The sequence below is a fragment of the Thunnus albacares genome, chromosome 1 (assembly GCF_914725855.1).
Source record: "Thunnus albacares chromosome 1, fThuAlb1.1, whole genome shotgun sequence".
NCBI classification, from domain to species: Eukaryota; Metazoa; Chordata; class Actinopteri; order Scombriformes; family Scombridae; genus Thunnus; species Thunnus albacares.
Window position 1 is genome coordinate 10,092,015 of NC_058106.1, and position 16,647 is coordinate 10,108,661.

The 16,647-nt window shown below is 42.1% G+C and overlaps 1 long non-coding RNA gene across 1 annotated transcript; it reads right to left on the reverse strand.

Moving 5' to 3' along the window:
* Positions 1 to 5,274: 5,274 nt before the first annotated feature.
* On the reverse strand, positions 5,275 to 7,258 carry LOC122997791. The gene is made up of 2 exons (XR_006407275.1): positions 6,688 to 7,258; positions 5,275 to 6,438 (listed from the first exon to the last, which is right to left on the reverse strand). It is a non-coding gene; the product is annotated as an uncharacterized LOC122997791 (long non-coding RNA).
* Positions 7,259 to 16,647: the final 9,389 nt, after the last annotated feature.

A 16,647-nucleotide genomic window follows, 5' to 3' on the forward strand; every position in this document is an offset into this window, starting at 1 on the left:
CCTGACTGCCAAAAAACACCACCGGGAGGCATTGTTCAGTCTGAGTTCCCTAGGGAGCTGAAAAGAAGCAACACATGACTGAGTGCTTTAGATTAAACTTCAAATGGAAACAAGTTACTCTGGAGATATCAGATTTGGACACATTTCACTGGAGGGGTCAAAGGTCAGAGCCAACTGCATCCTTTGATGACATCCAATTCACACAGAAGTCGCTGTCGAGGCAGAATCTCAGACCATCAACCTCGATATCCTGTCCGCCGTGTTTACATCCATAGTACAACATGCTGTTTTAATTGTATTAAATACGATGAATTATTATGTGAAGGCAAAAAATCTATTTTAAAAAGTAAAGCTAGTGACAGGAGTGAGAGTTAATGCAAGGCTCTGGCGTCTGGATGCCTCCGCTCACACTTAAGTAATCCTGACAACCACCCAGCTCTGCGTTCTTAGCAGGAGGATTGATGTGTTAATCAGCTTTCGATAAGTTATGGATCTGTGTGTGCTACTGACGGCAGCCAGGCACACTTGACAGCAACAAATTAGCTCCTGAATTAATCTGATTACGCCAACATATATCATCATAATGACTTTCTTTGGGTGAGTCCAAGGAAGACGCTGAGGGCTGCACGTTTTTGTGGAGTTGGCATGTGCATTGTCCTCCTGCAGGACGTGTGTCAAGCTGGACCTGACAAATTTACATGTGTGATGGATGAGGAGGGGGTTTCAGTTCATTTTTATTCCCTCCTTTCTAGTAAGACTTGGCTTCATGTGCCGTTGCTGGGTTACATGATGGCAGATTATTTGAAGCCACATGACTCACCAGGAAGATACACAAATCTGTGTGCCGTGCCTGGCCCGGATCACTCAGCATTAATGGGGGTTTTTTTTACCATCAAGTGTTTTCAGGGAGCAGTTTGAGGAATCATCCTGTTTTATATTAACACAGGTTGGACTCCTTGAAACTCCCCAGTAAAACCAGTCATTCTTTTTACCTACATAGCTGCTCTGTAGGAGTTGAAGGTTACTAACGTTGATTAAGGGCACCTCAGTAGCTGATGACACGCCAACATGTGAATCCATCAAACCACAACAGGTTTTCACACCTACTGTATTGTGGGTTTGAATTATAAAATTTTAATGTTTTTTCTCAAGGACACCACAAAAGTGATTATCAAATAACGGTTGATTTTCTATTCCTGGAAGCAAAAAAAAGTTCCTACCTGATCTCCAGTCACCCAGACTACCTGTTCAGACCAACGTTAAAAAAAAGAGCAGTGTGGATTAAAGCAAGTTTAGCAGATTTAGCAGCAGATTGCAGGGGAGAAACTCTGGATACCCCTGAATTACTGACTCCGAGGGGTTTGTTTATACAGCTCCAGCGCTGTCACAGAGAGTGTGGGAGTTCTCCATTTCCAGCCTGTTTCTGTGACAAGGAGCGGGCGTCGAGCTGACAGGAGATGAAGGAAATTATATTGACATTATCAGGCCAGCGTGCGACGTTGTGTCAAATGTGCACATGGCCCTGGTGACAGAAACGTTTTCACATGGATATATCACTTGGTCGCATCACATGTCTTTTTCTGTCCGGGCTCACCACTTTGCTAAAAAAAAAAAAAAATGCTGTTTCCTGTTGCAATTAGCTTCTATTTGGGGACATTTACGCCGATGGGATGGGATGTTAGCCTGTCAGACATGGTTGCCACTTTTTTGTCCTTCTGTGTTGGACACTGCATCCAGGCTCTTTGCTGTGTCACAGCAGTCTGTAACAGCCTGACTCACTGCCCTGTTGGCCATATGCAACATATTCATAAGGAGTTTATTCTACAGCATGCTCTATTTACTCTGATCAGAGCATCAGTTGTGGCCGCTGTGTAGATTTTGACATCTTGAAGTTCATCTCAGTCATAGTTTTGTTCTTTACAGCTTTCTGTTAATGGTATTAAGTGCTGCTTCTGAGTCAGTCGAGTAGATTCTCAGTTGTGCCGACAGCTTGGTGTATTTTTCATGTCTGATTGCAGGAGGCATGACCTTGTAACAGAGTTACTCATCAGCGCAGCCAGGAATACTTCAAACACTCCAAGACAGAAGAGTGCACGACCTCAGACGTCACACAGACGGAAAGCGTGATCAGGACATTCTGTACTGAAGGAACAGAAAATAGATATATGCAAATTAAATACAGGCATGATGAAATCATGGCTTATTCAAACATGTTTTATAAAAAAAACCACTATTTTACATGTATTATGTACACCACACAGTGGACATATTGTTTAAATGAGTGTTTGCGTTCCTCTAGTTTTTGAAGTCATAGTTGAATTGAAGTCCTTAACTTGGCAGTGTCAGTGCTGTGTTTTACTTGTCTAGCAACACGGGCCCCTTTACATTACAATAACATGATGTACTGTATAAGTTATTGCAGAATGTACTATACTCTCAAGGCAGAGGTTGTTTCCTACGTTTAGCAGTTTGATGGCGATGCAAGAGGCAGGAGGTGCAGCTGACCATCAGTCATCACAGTAGCAGGTGTGTTTACACAGTAGTAATCAGTGAATGTGTGTAAGTAGATTTGGATGGCAGATAGCCGTGCATTACCTAAATCCTCACATGACCATCTCCATTTTAACAAAGTAGCTAGAATGCAGCCTGGATGAATCAGTTTTGAGGTTGGGTCTGGTTCTTCAGTCTTGATGATGTCCTGCTGCAAATCAAAGCTGGAGCTGTGAGCCACATTTCCTTAAGGCGCTCAGTGGTGGAGACAGATAACACACGGGCACTGGGTCTGACAGCGGACCTGGCAGATGACAGAGCAGAAGTCATGTAATGATGGACTAATGTGAACCAGTATGTCTCCTCTATCAGCCCACCCTCATTGTGTCTCACTCTGCGAGTCGGTGATGGCTCACAGACAGAGGGAGACTGGAGAAGGAGGATAACAACCACAACAAAGAAGAGCCTTGTCCGCTGAGCTGCACGTAAACAGTCCCTGCTGCCTGTGATGTAACACCGGCCTGCTTTCTGAACCTCCTCTTTAAATAACCCAATAGTTGCCCTGCAGTGTTGGCTGACATGTTCATTTGACTTTGTGAAATATCAAGGTTCCCCGAGTCGCAGAGAACATGTTTTCTGCACCACTTGTCAGCATGAATTTGCATTTTGTTCTTGACATTTCACCTCCCCTCTGCCCCGGGCTCCCAGCCTGCTGGTTGCCAGCGGGGGGGAACTGTGCCAACACACATCCCAATAAGGAGAGGGTGAAGGGCCCCACGGCCCCTGGGAGCCACCGTTCTGATCCCACCCCACCCCACATAGAAACTTTCCTACCCACAGTATATTATCTTCCTGTCTTTCTTAATTTTGCAGAGATAACAGACAACATAAGGGAGAAACAAACACTTAAGCTGCACTGAGAAGGATTTTTACATAAAAACACAAAATTACAAATAAAGCTGCATTAGAGAAGAATGTAAAATCATCTCATTTAAATAGTCTTTAATGCTGTTCTAATCAATATATTTATATTAATAATGGATCAAATTACTACATGTAATGTCACGTAATAGTGACAAATCCACAGAGAATTATCACTTGACTCTGTAGTTCCCTCGGCTCTATGGATCTTTTTAGCATCTTTCAGCTTATTGTTTTGGTTTTAAAGCCCACAACTTCACTGTTTTGGATCAGTCTGACCTCTCGTCAACCTGCTTATCCAGCTGGCACCTGTTTTCAGTGAAAAAGCCATGATAGACCCACTGTTCACTTGTTTCCCAGCACTAAACAGCAGAGGAAGTTAGCAACTAGTGAAGCATTTAGCAGCTAAAGAGCCAGATAACGAACAGGGTTGAAAAAAGGGTGAATATTGGACTTACATTAAAGCAGCTTTGAAGACTACCTGTGGCCAAAAATAATCAACTAATGCAGGTTTAGGCAAATACTTCATGTCAGGTATAAACACAGAAAAACACGGAAAAGATAAAGTTATGACCAAAGCAGAAACCATATCTGAGACAGCTTGGTACAAACTTGGTATAAAGCAGCACAGACTGGCATGGGTTGGTAAACATGAACAAACAGTTTACTGACGTCACCTGACAGGATTTCTGGGTTTTTGAAGTTCAAATAGTTTTCAGGGATGCTTTGCTGCTGTTTGGAGACGCCAGTATGCAAAGTTTGTTGGTTCAGCTTGAAAGAGTCTTCTTTCCTGACAGGCCGGGGCCTGACGGATGATGTGAGGATTGACGATGAATCCTCACTGTATGATTTGTGATGGAAATCTTGGAGCTGGGTAATTCAGAAATACCAGGAGACCTTGGATGTCTTGAGCAAAAGAATTTATTGACATTTAATCGATTAAGGAGACATTTGGGATACAGTCTTAGCACATGGAGTTGACACTGTGAAATGTCACCCAAAGTCTGAAGGAAGAGCCGTAAACAACACCTACTTAATAGTAATGATAAGGATCTGTTTACCAGACAGCCTTGGCTTGAGTCATATCATAATCAGGGATCTTGCTATAAGATTGTTTATTTTAGCACCCGTTCTCATGAGAACGACCACAAGGAGAAGTCGGCCTGACCCAGAGAAGGACCGGTTGTTCTCTATCTGCTATATGGAAAATTTCTTCATATGAGTCAGAGTCGCAGCCTGACACTGAAGACTCGTCATGCTTGCTGTCATTCAGAGTTTGTTATCAATTTTTATAGACGTGCTGGTTGCAGCCTGCCTGAGCAGACAGCGTCTTTGTGTAACATTTATAGTGGGAGAGCTAAAGTTGACAACACCTTATGAGACTAGAACCTCGTAAAAAAATACATGACCTACTAGAAATTAGCAAACACACACAGTGTTGTTGGTACTCACAAGCAGAAGTATGAATTTGAACTAAAATATTCACAATTACCCTCCAAAAGGAAACTTACAAGAATTTACTGAGGCCACAAACAGTCCATAGTGACATCCATGGTGTGACAGTTGTAGAAACGTAATGATAAACTGAAGAAGAGAAGACGTCTGAACATTTCCTGTCTCACAAACGAAAATGAAAATGGTTGGTCTTTCGGGGTTTCCTCCCTTACTAACGACCCAGGCTTTGTTTCGGCGACTTCGCGAGCATCCACAGAGGACAGACTATAAACTGTTGTGACACATGAAGAAATGCAGCCAACCGTGAGTAATGTCAAGGTTCACGAAATGCCTTGGAGACTGCAAATAAAACTGTGCAGTCAAAGGCTTGTCACAACTGTACGTTCACAGCTACATTCTCTGATTTATTTTTTTTGGGGGGTGGGGGGGGGCTATTTAATTCAAGCACTGCCTTGGGGTCACAGAGCACATCATGTCTTTTCCAGGCCAAATTATTTCAACGGATGAAACAAAAGATAATCATTAAAGCTTTCAGGAAAAAAAAAAACTTTGGCACCCAGATTATTTTCCCTTTCAGTGTTTCTGTTATATACATTTTGTTGCCGCTACTGCTTCAGAATTGTATGAAATGTCATAAAGTCGCAATTACATGACTCTGCGGAGCCACAATATATTGTGAAATAAAGTTCTAGCTAACGTTAGCAAGGTAAACATTAACATTAGCGAACTCAGCGAATCATAATACCGGTAACGTTACTAACAAACATTGGTAAAATAATTGCCAACGATGTTTATATAAGCTATGTATTAAAATATTCCTTTTCAGGTGAGTTTGTTTCTCCAAGAAGAGAAAGATGTCTGATGTTGATGAGTAAGCTAACGTTACTTTAGCTAGGGAGGGGCTAACGTTCTTAGCTATGCTGTGAAATTTTGAAGTGAAAGAAATACCCTCTGCTTCTAAAATATGTAATGTTAGTGGTGGCAACTGCAATATTTTAATGTTCTTACTGGTTGCTTGATCAAACATTTGTGATGTGAGAGAATTATCTAATGTTACTCATTCTCAAATGTAACCTTATTAGACAAGTAGACGGGCAGCAGTAGTGGAGGTGAGAGCAGAGTGAATCAGGAGAGAGTGCAAAAAGAGATGAGAGTGGAGGAGAAAGGAGAGAAAACAAAGACCCAGGTACAACAAAACTCTTTCCCCCTGCTGCTGAAAAAAAATCCTAGAGGAAACACTGCTTTTGTTTGGGAGGACACATTTGTGCATAACAACATTTTAAAGAAGGGGCCACTGAGCACCCAGAATCTTCCCCCCTCCCTCTGCCCACCCAGTGCCCTTGTGCCCCCAAGGGGAGGAGGAGGGGGGGGACCACACACACCGTCTGAGCTCTACTCCTGCAGCCTGGCACGGAGGCAGGGGGAGGAGAGACACAGATGAGGGCTGAAAGCCTGCACAGGGTTGTTATCCAGACCCTCCTAGAAACACAGGAGCTAATGAATGCAGCCAGAAGTCAGTGTGTGGCTCAGCAGCTGCAGCTCCACAGCACAGAGCGCCCCGATGAAACAGCTCTGAAAAAGAAAATAAAGGAGGGGAAAAAAAGGGCAGGAATGGCTCACCAAGTACAATAAATGAAGATGGATTTATCTTGGATATTCCAAGGAGAACATTATTCCATAAAGGCACGAAAATGTCTCTAAATAGCTGTGTGTTTTTCTGTGTGTGAGTGATGTAACAGCCTCTCTACCGTGGGCAGGAATGACTGCAGGCTGCTCCGAGCACATTCGCATTAATTAAGTTGATGCACTGTGGCAACTCACATGTGAACAGACATGTATAATCACATAGCTGCAGCAAGGCAAGCTGTTAGTGAGCACACATGTTCTCCATGATCGCCAAACAGGAGGCAACATACAGTCGCTTTCTGTTGAGGAGCGTATGAACACTTATGTTCATGTGGATGACTCCGCTGCTGCCTCGTCCTGTATAGGTCTAACATGAACTGCACTCTGGGCAGTGCTTGACCCTTTCACTTCAACCCTTTGTGTCCTCAATTAAATGGATCACTGCCTCAGTGGCTTATAGTGGCTGATGTATTCCTGCACTGATTTGTGGTTCTTACAGCTCTTTGCTGCTTTATCAGAGGATGTTTTGTGTGAAAACAGTGATAATGTGATAATTAAAAGCTATTCAAAACATGTTGTTGATCATCACAGCGGGCTACCACCACTGTATTTTTTTTTTTCAATGATCATCCTCAGTACTGTGAAATATAATGGATGTTATTACCCAGTGCAATGTTATGAATCTTGTATTCACATCTGATTATTTTCAACCCAAACAGACATTACAAAAAACATGAAATACTTCTGTGTTATAAACGTGCCTGTATTCTAGGGCTATAACTAACGATTATTTTCATTATCAATCTGCTGATTATTTTCTCGACTGTTTGCTCTATGAAATATCTGAAAATAATGAATAATGTCCATCACAATTTCCCAGAACACAAGTTAAAGTCTATATTGCTTACTTTGTCCGACCATCAGTCTAAACCCCCAAAATATTCAGTTTACTGTCATAGAAAATTACATTCTAGAAGCTGGATTGAGTACATATTTGTCCATTTTGACTTAAATGACGAATTGATTATAATCATAAAACAGTTGCAGATTTATCATTTTCTGCCGATCAACTAATCGAATTATCAACTAATCACTTCAACTTTACAGTATAAAAATTGCGATAACAACTGAACATGCAGCTTTTGGGAAGAAGAAGAAGAAGAGGAAGCATGCTTTTCATGGATGATCGGTGACTGACAAACGTGTGGTTTGGACTGGTTGCCATATGACCCATGGTCCACCTAATAGTAGTGACCTCAGCCCGCTGATACACTTTACGTAATGATTACACGCAACCTTTGTTGTTGATGCAGCCCGAGGCCACTTTTACATCACAGCTTCCTCGTTTTCACAGCTGTTCAATTGTGGTTTATTCCTGTCACAACCCTTACATTTTGGTCATCTGAGTCAAGAGTTTATTCCTGCTCAGATGGCTGTAATAATGAACTATTTTCCCATTATTACATTATTTCACTGAAACAATGAGATGTTAAAATCCCAAATGGGATCAAATCTCAGTTGTGTAGTCGTCTGTGTCGTCACTGGCATTAGATTTGCATTAGTGCTGTGTTTAGCCTGGTCTGTGCTTCAATATTTCCCTACTCCACTGAGACTTGGCTTCAAAGCCTCGCCTGCTGCCTCAGTCCAAGCTGGATTACTCATCAGCCCCCACACACAGACGTGGGCAGCGACGTTGTGCATGACTCACGTGGCTCCCAAGAATGTTCATTTTAACTCTGCACTGGCTAGAAGAGATGGAAATATTAGCAGTGACCAAGGTGAAAATGTGGAAGAAGATGTATGTTTGTGGCTCTTGGAGAAATTTCAGGGTGACACAACTTCTCTGGCCTCGCACATTGACTTTTATTGGTGAATGGTCTTGCTGGGGACCACATACTGATGATAGTAACATCACACAGCTACACACATTCACACTGAAAGCTGCCCACTACAGCCAGTTTCAAGTCTTCATCTCCACTGTAGCATGCAGGGGTTGTAGCCTTGCTCATGAGAGGTAGTTGAGGGGTTGAAAATGTTTCTCATTCATGTGTCCTGTACAGGTTTGCAACAGGACCAGGAATTTAAGCTGACAACCTCAAAAAGTCAAAAGTCAAATGTATGCTTTCCAAGCCTGCACACGGTTGGTTCTTTTCATTGCAAAGAAATGTTTCCTTTTATTGCAAAATGCCTCTTTTACAGAGCAGCATGTCTTCTTCATGGTCCACAGGGCATTTCCCTAGAAAGAACTGACACTGCTACAAATGTAAAAGCTTATATTCAATGGCTACAGGTTGAATAAATATTATGGTACATCAGTAGAAACGTATTCACATGAAACTGTTGCAGAATGTTACTTTAGCTATCAAACTGTGTTGTCCTTTGTGCCTTTTGAAATAAGAACAATTTGTATCCTGAAGGAGGATGATGGGAGACGGGTCGGATGTTCAGCTTTAGACCTGAGGAAGAGTTGAGAGAAAAATGCCGCGAGAGAGACAAACAGAGAGAGAGCTTCCATCTTGTGATGAGATAGGCTGTGAAAGCGCTGCTGTCAATCACATCAGACACTCAGCTCAGTGGCACATGGGCTTGCATGTCTGGGATTTGTTTTTTTTTTTGTTGTTGTTGTTTTTGCGTGAAACAATAAAATGTACATCATAAAAATATGAAAAAAAACAATGAACACACAACATAGCACAGACAACATAACTACCACATTTATGTGAATGAACTTAAACAGAAAAAAGAATGATGTGAATTACATACAGAACACTGCAGTACACATCACTTAGAGTAGAGGTTATGAACCGTACGTATACTGATGATTTACTGGAAGTAGCCCTCTAAAGGATAAAACTGGTCATTTTCTATATTTTGTCTTATTGTCAACTAAACTCATGTGCAGAGCCAAACCAAGGATGATTTGATCCTACTTACAAGTATTATGTGTGTATTCAAAGCTTGATAAATTGTATTGTTGTCCAAAAACCATTAGAAACATGTCAAGGAGCCACACCGCTGCACTGGATGACATATTCCTTCATCACAAAGATTACGGTCACAAAGGTTCCAGAGACTAATAACAGCCATCATGTTTTCAGTCTGCAGAGAGTAGTTCTGTGTACAGCAGATGTCATGTGTTCCAGTGCATGAGCAGTGGCCTCTACCCTAAAAATGTTATTTCTGTTATTAGTCTTTGGAGCCGTTTCTAACCAAATTACTGTGCCCACATTCTTGGGGACAAATTCTTGAGTATGTTAGTTTGGCAAAGAAACGTGAGGTGTACGGCACAGAGGAATACAAAACATTGGGCTTTGGATACATGCACAATACTTGTAAGTAGGATGAGTTCATTGTTGGTTTGGCTCTGTATTTGCTGACGATAAGAAAAATATAGAAAATCGCCAGCCTTATCCTTTGAGGGAGGTTTTACTTGTACCCATCCTTCCTCTCATGCTGCCTTGCACCAGTCTGATCCACGCGGGTCAGAGGGGCAGCATATTAAAGTTCCTGAAAGAGGACACTGGAGAATCCATGGCCATGTAATGAAAGGCAGGGAGAGGATATATGTCTGTTACTGTTTGTGCTGCTGTGAAGCCTGTGACTGTGTGTACATACAGCAGATGTGAGATGTTTTATTGCTCCTTGGAATGTCATACAGAGTTTAATACATCCATGATACAGAGGTGAGAGACACACGGTGCAAAACTACTCCACTGCCCTTTAGTTCTCATCTGTAACATCCACTCTAGACTCCTACACTCATCCAGAAACAATGCTGAAATGTTGGACTGGGCTGTGACCAAAGTGACCAAATAATCAGTGGCTGATTAGGTGAAAATCAGTCAATCACCTAGTATTGTCTGGGTTTGAATAAAGTAGAACCTATTGGATCAGTGAGTGGGTGCAGCGAGACATTGTTTTTGATTCGCCGATATGATTCATATCATCATTTCATATGATTCATGATGTTTTTAAAAATGATTTCTAGAGTTAGACTCAACTAAAGTGTTTGGCTTTGTTCTGATGTTTATATAACTGCTGTGTTTCCTGTGATGTGTCAGCCAGGTGTGTAGTGTTGGACTGTGACAGGTCTCATGGTTAGGGGGGACAAGCTGTGACGGACACTCTCTCCTGGCTGGGAGGGAAACATCTATGCAGCCTATGTGCAGTGGTTTATATCACGTGGCAAGGAGGCCATCGCCTCAGTGAGGTCCATGACGCCCAGCAATGCTAACGTCTTCAGGCAGCCTGTCACATAAATCCCACATCCTGTCCAGCCTCCGGAAGTTTGATGGCTTCAGCATTCGGCCCTGACTTCACAGACATCAACGGCCTACTTTGAGAGCCCACCTTACCTTCACCTTTGGCTGTGACGCGTGGAGAGACGCTCTGATTGAGCCAGAGTTAATTGAATTCGGTGAGCAAAGGTTTGACAGAGGGGGAGCGGGAGGAGAGGACGGAACGTTAGTGCTCCAGCAGGGATGAAGATGATGAGTTTGCCTTTGGGGAAAGGCTTGATTCAGTAGAGCATATGAGCCATTTTCAGTGGGTTTCATCAGAGCTGGCCTCATGTTGTTTGGCTTGGATCAGGGGCACAAGAGGTTGGGCAGAGACATTTACCAATACACAGGATCTTATGTAACTACTTCTTGTGCTGTACTGAGCGAGTGGTTGTGTAGAAACCTGGCTTGAATGTCATAGAAGAAGAGTCATGTTTTTTTTCAGTATTTTAAAGGGTCAGTTAACTCAAGTTATAGAGAAACATATTTTCTTACTCACTTCTAGTAGTTTCTATCCATGCAGATAGTTTTGGTTTTATTTGTCCAGGATATCATCTTTTAGTTTTGCTCCATCCTCCGCCTGCAATGGAGCTGAATAGAATTTAGTTTGCTCACAATATTGGAGCATTATCTTCAAAAATTCATTTCAGAAACAGTTTTCCCATTACTCTGTACAGGCCACAAAATCAGAGCCAGATTAACCTTGTAGGCGACATTCCCCCAACCTATTTTTCCAACCAAGCAGTGTTCCTAAACTGGAATACTACCTGCCCCAGGTTTTCTGTATGTTATTTGGTTTGTGATAACTGCAATATCGGGCCTCAAGATTATAAAGTCAAAAAAATATTCTGAAGTTCAGCAAATGCTAATATGAGGTTTTAGCAATCTCAGATAGCCAAGTTTAGTGGCTATCTTACAAAGTTATGATCTTTTAATTATGAAATTCCCTGTTTACATTTCCCTGGACAGTGTGTTCTGGTTGAGGAAAGGATACATACTGGTAGTTGACACAAAACCATCAATAATTTTGCACATGATTACTAAGAGAAAGGCAATGAGTTCATATGGCTTCTCAGATTAACTTTGGGTAAATATATGAACGCTCTATGAAGAACTTGTTTCACAACCAGTATGGGCAGGAAAAATTACTACAGCAACCAATAACTGTCTCAAGTATGACATGGGAGTATTGTATGAAGATGGACTTGAAAAAAAGACCCTATCCATTAATGCCCTCATCATTCCAGTTTCTATCATGATTTAATGGTGTGTACTAACAAACAAAATTGCAGTGAAACAAATTACCCCAAAGTAATTCATACATATACGGCTCCAGGGGGAGTGGCAGCAGAAAAATCAGAGTCAAATCTACCAAAATCAATGCTTGATACCACGAGAGGAAAGTGAGAAGTTGTGTTTCTGTTCTAATTTTGGTGAACGAACTATTTAATGAATTAAACCAACAACACCTGTAGAAGTCTTAATAATTTTCAAAAATATTTTATTGGAAGGAACATTAAGTGCACAAAAACATACAAATACAACACAAATGGAAATGATTGTCCCTGCATATTTTGGTATTTTTCCCCCTGGCCCCCTCCCACCCAACCCTCACCCATGTGTATTTCTAACCTCTGCACTTCGGTTGTTAATCATGTTTGTTATTAGAGAAATGAAACCTGCTCTACTGCTCTCTCTCTTGTAAGTCTGGTGTTTTGACACATCTAACGAATGTACTTTTTTGGACAAGCAATGACTTTTTGTGACCATCAGTGTAAGAAGAAGGAGAAGCTGATACATTCATCAGTAGGATCTGTAACCCGTTCTGTGTTTGTGGGTTTATCTGTACACTCATCCCAGAACCTGAGCAGACAGAGGAACAGAAGAAGTGACAGGATGAGGACGATTAGCCCCACCTCCACCCACCCTACTGCACATGTACATAGACACACACTGACTCATACCCCCTCCTCACATGCGGAACAACACAGCCTCTCACTAAATCACTGTGTGTGTATGTGGTGTTTACAGATATGAGGCCTCAAAGGATAACTGGGATTCAGAGGCAGTGTGAGGCCTGAGATCAGATGAGGTCATCAGGGATGGCGAGCTTAGAGGAGTTTGTCCTGAGCAGCAGCTCTGTGAAAAAGTCAGCTGTGTGTGTTCATGAGAGAGGTACAACGAGAGAGGGAAAGCTCTTAGTTGCAGCTCTTAAAATGTCAAGATGTTGACATTTTACTGTAGAGACAGTCATGTTTGTCTTAATTTAGCAACCCAAGCCACACAATCTAGATGTTTATATTGAATACAGAAATCATCCCAATAGTTTCCATGACATCTTGCCTGTCACTAATTTGAACGTGTACATGCTTCACTAATAAGCGTCCAGACCACAGCGAGATAACGTCATGCTGTTGTTAATATGCTCATAGAGCACCATTTGCATGAGTGGATACAAATGTCGGACACCTATTTATAGCACATAAGAGCACATACGAGAGTGTTGTCACTGAATTGTTGCTGCGTGAACACACGTGTCGGCACGTATAGGCATCATCCGCCCCCATTCCGATCTGTCCAGACTCAACAAGGCCTCATGTTTGCAGCAGTTCAGCTGTTCTCACATTGGTCGTGTCCACTGGGACCATGTAAGCATCAGCACTCACAAGCTTCCATTGAACAGCAGAAAGGCTGCACGCAAAGGCAAATAAACACACACACACATGTTCTGTGAGGATATTTTGGTGGGAGTTGGGTCAGTGTGGCAGACAGTGAGGGCTGCAGGCGCCAAATCTTCGCCATAAGGGTCTCAAAAATCCAGAAAATTGCTCTCATTCCCGAGGCAGACGCCCTCGCTTCTGCCCTCTAGAATTCACTATATTCAAACTGTTTTGGGGGGAGTAGGCCAGGGCAAAGATGGGCCAGAGTGCAGGTTTTCTGAGGTCACACTGTGGGAGTTGGTGCTCATAGTGTAAACACGCCATGGCTGTGTTTATTTGAACCTAAGAACAAGCTGGGCTCTGCTGTGACTCAACCACATGTGACTCTTCACTGAGAGAAAAAATCGTTTCAGTGACAGCAAAGCCTGCGTGTACGTGTTTGAGTTTATGTGTGTGTGTGTGTGTTTGCAGGAGCGAGAGGAGTGAGGAGTGTCTTAACAGACTTGGGGTCATAACTTCTGTTATAACTTCTCATTGTGCTGGTGGGGGAGGGGGGGGTTATGTAACGAGGAGAAAAGGATGCATGTTGCTGGCATGGCTGCGCATGTGGGGAGATGGGGAAAATCTGCGTATGTGTGTGTGTTATGGCAGCAGATGAAGACGTGCATATCCTCTGAACACCAACACCCCCATCGTAGCTGCCGTTGCTAAAGTAGCTAGATGCCAGAAGATGTTTTTGAGACTTGTTTGTGTTTCACAGTCTGTCTGTCACAGCGTGTGTGTATATGTGTGTGTGTGTGTGAGTGTGAAAGAGAGAGAGAAACGAAGCTGTAACTGTAACACATAAGAAACAGATGGAGTGTGAGGTTTCAGGCGCACCTTAGGGTCATGACAAGATGACAAGATGTATAGAAGAGATATGAGATGATGCATCATGGGAAATATGAAGTATATAGTGAATATGGTGTGTAATGAGTCAACTGAGAACTGCAGTGTACTGAAGGTTTGCAAAACCTAATTAGAAATGAAATCCACTTTTATTAAAATAAGTGACAGAATGACAATGACAGTTTGACATCAAGACATGATAAAGTTTCTGTGATTATTTCAGGGTAATTCCTGGTAAGAGATGCAAAACATGCATGTTTCAGGACTCCATTTGATCAGTTTAATCATAAAAAAATAATCATAAAACAAAAAATTGAATTCTGATGAAGGTTAATGACACTGCTACAAAGTTGAGTCATATTACACTAGATGTCAATTGGAAGTATTTGCCACCCATAAAAGTAACCAAATGGTTTGTTACACAGAACCATCTGAGAAATCGTCCTTGGAAACTGTTTGTAAAAGGGCAGGTACTTTCAAAAAATCCTTGGCAGATGGTTGGATGAACCATCTGTTTATCACCGTCTATCACCATCTTACTTTGCAAGGCAGCTGGATTCTCAAAATCATTCAAGAATCCTCATAAGATGTTGAATGGTCTGAAACACCGGACACAAACACATAACTTGAAGCCTCACAAGATGGATTCTTATGTGATGTCGTGAGCTTGTGAATCAAGCTGCCTCGCAAGGTAACCATGAAAGAGCTCTGGAAAAGAACTGTTTTCAAATCAGCACAAGACAGAGCTCTAAACACGTCAAATCATCTGTGCCCAAACTTCAGGAGCCCTAGTTAAAGCAAGCTTTTATAACGTTTGCATTACCACAGTGGCCATACTGGCCACTAGTGAAAGTTACGAAATGACACATTAAATGCTAAAACGTATAGGCTAATGGTAGAATAAGCGGAGAAAAGTCATAAAGTCAGAAAACTAGCTCAAAGAGGTCCATTAAACAACAATATCTAACGGAGGCTTGCTAACATTAGCCACCATAAGCTAGCAGTTATACCAAACCAAATAAAGCTGTAGCAGCAAAACCGCTGTGTAGTGAATTAAGAAAAGGTATGTTTTGCTTCTTATGAATTCAACTTACATTTGTAAGAGGGAAATTGTATTATTTCCTCTGTCAAAAGTTGCATAGTGTCACTTTAAAGGTATAATCTTTAGGCGACCTGACTGTGAGTGAGTGGAACAGAAAGCAACAAACATGTCCACTGGTGACATGTCCACTTTGACAGCATACATCATATGGACAAACTGAATTGACTAAGATAACTGTCACAGGTTGATTCAAGGAGGATTTGATGGACATTTACTGGCGATGGCTAACAATATGACCATGTCTTTGCAATGTAATTTAGTTAGTTTTAATAGATAGATAGATTCTTTATTGTCATTGTATCAATACACAACAAAATACAGTTTGGCAGCAATCCTCAGTGAGGTAGCTTGGATAAGTTTAAGTCCTTACTTGTTAAGTTAATGTATTTTGTATCTTGTAAAATGCATCCATGTGTACACTACTAAATTGGAAACAGAGTGTAGAGAAATTAGGGAGATACTGTGGCCTCTGAACTTAGAAAATTCTTGTAACCCGAAGATGAAACTCAAAGCAGAGTGTTATTGAAAGTATTTGCAAATTGAGGACTTTTTCACAAAAACTCCACACACACACAAGCATGGGATTATCTACAGTATATTATTAAGTCACAAATGTCAGGAAACAATTTGTTGTCAAAGCCTGTGAAATTAAAAACCTTCATCATTCTCTTGTCAGTCCTCGCCACCCCCTCTCCACTGACCTTCACCCCATGTCCAGTAGCCATTTTTCACCGTCCTTGTCTCACTCCTCTTACTTCCCAGTCTGCCTTAACTCATCCTCCTCTCCTCTGTTCACCCTCAGACTGCCGATTGTTTGCATCTACTCATGAAAGAGAATTTTCCGGTTTTCTCATTCCATTTAAGCTCAGCCAGCACTAACCCATTGTGCTCTGATGTTTCTCTCAGGCAAGAGGTCTAAATCAGGCAGGGAAGATGGGGGAGGGATGGAAGGATGGAGGGGCTGGGGGGGAGGTTGGGATTTGAGGGAGAGAGAAGGAAGGAAGGACGGGAGGGAGGGTGAGACGGAAGGGTTAGAAGGGGGGAGATGCAGAGAGCAGTGAGGGAGAGGTGTAGAAGAAGTATGCAGGGAAGGAAAGCTTAATTACAGCGCCTGAGCAGGCTCAGCAGCCAGCCATATGCTCATTATGTATCTGACCCATGACCTTTGCTGCTTGCCATTTTCTATCTGTCTTTACCCTGCCTGTCTTTTCTGTCTCAAGAAACT